Source organism: Emys orbicularis, chromosome 16, assembly GCF_028017835.1.
Source record: "Emys orbicularis isolate rEmyOrb1 chromosome 16, rEmyOrb1.hap1, whole genome shotgun sequence".
NCBI lineage: Eukaryota > Metazoa > Chordata > Testudines > Emydidae > Emys > Emys orbicularis.
The window spans coordinates 2,449,244-2,454,652 of NC_088698.1; positions in this window are offsets into that span (position 1 = coordinate 2,449,244).

Consider the following 5,409-nt stretch of genomic DNA (forward strand, 5'->3'; position numbering starts at 1 on the left):
TGTGTCTATGTGTTTGTGAGCATAATAAAAATTAATGGATTGAGGAGAAAAGGCTCTTTATTCATTCAACACACGGTGGTTGGTGGGGGTGGAGTTTACAGGGGAGAAAATGCAATGGAGGGGACAGTTTGGTAAGGAACAACACAGATAAGTGTTGAAACTGGTTTTCAAAGTCTCACAGAGACACAGGCCTGGTCTACACTACGAGTTTAGGTCGACTTTAGCCGCGTTAATTCGAATTTAGCCTGGACACGTTCACACGACGAAGCCCTTTCTTTCGACTTAAAGGGCCCTTTAAACCGGTTTCTTTACTCCACCTCCGACGAGGGGATTAGCAATAAAATCGGCCTTAGGGGGTCGGAATTGGGTTAGTGTGGACGGAATTTGACGTTATTGGCCTCCGGGAGCTATCCCACAGTGCTTCGTTGTGACCGCTCTGGACAGCACTCTCAACTCAGATGCACTGGTCAGGTAGACAGGAAAAGCCCCGCGAACATTTGAATTTCATTTCCTGTTTGCTCAGCATGGAGAGCACAGGTGACCACGCAGCTCATCAGCACAGGTAACCGTGATGGAGTCCCAGGATCGCAAAAGAGCTCCAGCATGGACAGAACGGGAGGTACGGGATCTGCTCGCCATCTGGGGAGATGAATCACTGCTGGCCGAACTCCGAAACAGTAAAAGAAATGGCAAAATATTAGAAAAGGTCTCCAAGGCCATGAAGGACAGAGGCCATAACAGGGACGCACAGCAGTGCCGCGTGAAAATTAAGGAGCTAAGGCAAGCCTACCACAAAGCCAGAGAAGCAAACGGAAGGTCCGGGGCTGAGCCGCAAACATGCCGCTTCTACGCGGAGCTGCATGCCATTCTAGGGGGTGCAGCCACCACTACCCCAACCGTGTGCTATGAGTCCCTCACTGGAGAAACACACAGGGAAGCGGGTTCGGGGTACGAGGAAGATGAGGATGAAGATAATGTAAATAGCTCACAGCAGCAAGGAAGCGGAGAAACCGGTTTCCCCAACAGCCAGGATATGTTTATCACCCTGACCTGGAACCAGTAACCCCCGAACTCACCCAAGACCCTGTGGGCACACAGGGGACCTCTGGTGAGTGTACCTTTGTAAATATTACACATGGTTTAAAAGCAAGCGTGTTTAATGATTAATGATTAATTTGCCCTGGCAATCGCGGCCAGTACAGCTACTGGAAAAGTCTGTTAACGTGTATGGGGATGGAGCGGAAATCCTCCAGGGACATCTCCAGAAAGCTCTCCTTCATGTACTCCCAAAGCCTTTGCAAAAGGTTTCTGGGGAGGGCTGCCTTATCCCGTCCGCCATGGTAGGACACTTTACCACGCCAGGCCAGTAGCACGTAGTCTGGAATCATTGCATAACAAAGCATGGCAGCGTATGGTCCCGGTGTTTGCTGGCATGCAGACAACATCCATTCCTTATCGCTCTTTGTTATCCTCAGGAGAGTGATATCATTCACGGTCACCTGGTTGAAATGGGGCAATTTTATTAAGGGGACATTCAGAGGTGCCCCTTCCTGCTCTGCTGAACAGAAATATTCCCCGCTGTTAGCCACGCGGTGGGGGGGAGGGGTGAAGTGATCATCCCAGAGAATTGGGTGTGTGGGGGAGGGGAATTAGTTGGGTTTGTGCTGCACGTTAACCCTGAAACCGCAGCCCCTCCTTTTACATTGCAAACCCATTTTAAATGGCCAACCCAACGGGTGCTTGGTATGGTTAATGAGAGCAGTACTGTTTTAAACCATCCCCACATGTTAACAAGGTTAAAAAAGCCAAAAGACTGTGTCTTACCATGGCTGCCTGCAAGCTGAAATCTGTGGCCTGGCACTGCGTGAGTGATCTCTCACACCAAACCGGCAGGCCCTCAATATAAGAGGAAAAATGCGACCTTGTAACGAAAGCACATGTGCTGTGTGATGTGAACAGCAAAATGTAACGTGAAAGAGTGTACCCATTGTTCTCTAAAATGTATCTTTTTTAACCACCTCTCCCTTCTCCTCCACCAGCTGCAAATGTTTCTCCTTCACAGAGGCTAGTGAATATTAGAAAGCGGAAGCGAAGGACGCGTGATGAAATGTTTACTGAACTACAGACTGCCTCCCACGCTGACAGAGCACAGCAGAATGCGTGGAGGCAGTCAATTACTGATTTTAGAAAAGCCCAATATGAGCGAGAGGAGAGGTGGCGTGCTGAATCGCGGGCTGAAGAGGAGAGGTTGCGTGCTGAATCGCGGGCTGAAGAGGAGAGGTGGCGCCAGCTTGCACACAGAAGGCAAGAGTCGATGCTCCGGCTGCTGGAGCATCAAATTGATATGCTCCTGCGTATGGTTGAGCTGCAGGAAAGGCAGCAGGAGCAGAGACCGCCGCTACAGTCCCTGTGTAACCAACAGCCCTCCTCCCCAAGTCCCATTGCCTCCTCACCCAGACGCCCAAGAACACGGTGGGGGGGCCTCCGGCCACCCAGTCACTCCACCCTAGATGATTTCCTGAGCAATAAGTGTTAAAGTTTTAAAGTTTTAAACTGCAGTGTGTCCTTTTCCTTCCCTCCTCCCCCACCCATCCCGGGCTACCTTTGCAATTATCCCCCTACTTGTGTGATGAATTAATAAAGAATGCATGAATGTGAAGTAACAATGACTTTATTGCCTCTGCAAGTGGTGCTCGCAGGGGGGAGGGAAGGGTGGGGTGGTTGGTTTACAGGGAAGTAGAGTGAACCGGGTGGGGGGGGGGGTGGAAGGTTCATCAAGGAGAAACAAACAGAAGTTTCATACCATAGCCTCGCCAGTCACAAAACTAGTTTTCAAAGCTTCTCTGATGCGCACCGTGCCCTGCTGTGCTGCTCTAACCGACCTGGTGTCTGGCTGCGCGTAATCAGCGGCCAGGCGATTTGCCTCTACCTCCCACCCCGCCATAAATGTCTTCCCCTTACTCTCACAGATATTGTGGAGCGCACAGCAAGCAGCAATAACAATGGGGATATTCTTTTCGCTAATGTCTGAGCGAGTCAGTAAGCTGCGCCAGCGCGCTTTTAAACGCCCAAATGCACATTCCACCACCATTCGGCACTTGCCCAGCCTGTAGTTGAACAGGTCCTGACTCCTGTCCAGGCTGCCTGCGTACGGCTTCATGAGCCATGGCATTAAGGGGTAGGCTGGGTCCCCAAGGATCACGATAGGCATTTCAACATCCCCAACGGTTATTTTCTGGTCCGGGAAGAAAGTCCCTTCCTCCAGCTTTCGAAACAGAACAGAGTGCCTGAAGACGCGAGCATCATGTACCCTTCCCGGCCAGCCCACGTTGATGTCGGTGAAACGTCCCTTGTGATCCACCAGGGCTTGCAGCAGCATTGAAAAATACCCCTTGCGGTTTATGTACTCGGTGGCTTGGTGCTCCGGTGCCAAGATAGGGATATGGGTTCCGTCTATCGCCCCACCACAGTTTGGGAATCCCATTGCAGCAAAGCCATCCACTATGTCCTGCACGTTTCCCAGAGTCACTACCCTTGATATCACCAGGTCTCTCATTGCCCTGGCAACTTGGATCACAGCAGCCCCCACAGTAGATTTGCCCACTCCAAATTGATTCCCGACTGACCGGTAGCTGTCTGGCGTTGCAAGCTTCCACAGGGCTATCGCCACTCGCTTCTCAACTGTGAGGGCTGCTCTCATCCTGGTATTCTGGCGCTTCAGGGCAGGGGAAAGCAAGTCACAAAGTTCCATGAAAGTGCCCTTACGCATGCGAAAGTTTCGCAGCCACTGGGAATCGTCCCACACCTGCAGCACGATGCGGTCCCACCAGTCTGTGCTTGTTTCCCGGGCCCAGAATCGGCGTTCCACGGCATGAACCTGCCCCAGGAACACCATGATTTCCACATTGCTGGGGCCTGTGCCTTGTGAGAGGTCTAGGTCCATGTCCATTTCCTCATCACTCTCGTCGCCGCGCTGCAATCGCCTCCTCCTCGGCTGGTCCTGGTTTTGCTTTGGCATGTCCTGGCTCTGCATATACTCCAGGACAATGCGCGTGGTGTTCATAGTGCTCATAATTGCTGCGGTGATCTGAGCGGGCTCCATGATCCCAGTGCTAGCTATGGCGTCTGGTCTGAAAAAAGGCACGAAACTAGTATCTGAAGGACCAGGGGAAGGAGAGAGGGAGGGAGGGAGGGGCGAGTGACTACATGGCGTACAGGTACAGGGAATTAAAATCAAGAAAGGTGGCTGTGCATCAGGGAGAAATACAAACAACTGTCACACAGAATGCCCCCCCCCCGAGATTGAACTCCTAAGCCTGGGTTTAGCGGGCCATTGATTTGACGGAGGGAGGGGGGAAGGAAATGAATACAGAACAAATCTATTTTTTACATCTTAATATGACGGTGCAGCATGACTGATAGCCCTCGGCATTTTCTGGGTGCTTGGCAGCAAATACTGGGCGCTTGGCAGTATGATGATGACGGATACCAGTCATAATATACTATTTACTGCCAAAAGGCAAGGGGTTGCTGCTGTGTAGCAATGTAGCCCCACGTCTGCCAGCCACATGTCTGCCAGCACCCAGATCACCCTCGGCCTCTTCTGGGTGCTTAGCAGACAATACTTGGCAGAAAATAGTATACTACAATTGATAGCCATCATTGTCAAGACAGTTCGATAGGTGCCAATGATTGATGGCCACGGCTGTCCGACGAGGACGGTTACCAGTCGTAATAAACCATCTACTGCCAAAAGGCAAAAGGTAAGGGGCTGGTGCAATGCAGCCCTACGGCTGCCAGCCCCACAGCTACCAGCACCCAGATCGCCGATGAAGGCTACCAGTCATGCTGCACCGTATACCGCCAAAAGGCAGTTAGCTGCTGCTGCTGTGTAGCAATGCAGTCCCACGTCTGCCGGCACCCGGATGACATATGGTGACGGTGAGCTGAGCTGAGCGGGCTCCATGCTTGGCGTGGTATGTTGTCTGCACAGGTAACCCAGGTAAAAAGGCGCGAATCTATTGTCTGCCGTTGCTGTGACGGAGGGGGAGGGGCCTGACGCAATGTACCCAGAACCCCCCGCGGCACTGTTTTGCATCATTCGGGCATTGCGATCTCAACCCATAATTCCAATGGGCGCCGGAGACTGCGGGAACTGTGGGATAGCTACCCATAGTGCAATGCGCCGGAAGTCGACGCTAGCCTCGGTACTGTGGACGCGGTCCGCCGACTTCATGCACTTAGAGCATTTTATGTGGGGACACACACAATCGGCTGCATACAACCGATTTCTATAAAACCGGCTTCTATAAATTCGACCTAATTTCGTAGTGTAGACATACCACAGAGTTCCTCAATGTGCTCTTCTTATTGCCCTGGTGTCTGGTTGCTCAAAATTGGCTGCCAGAC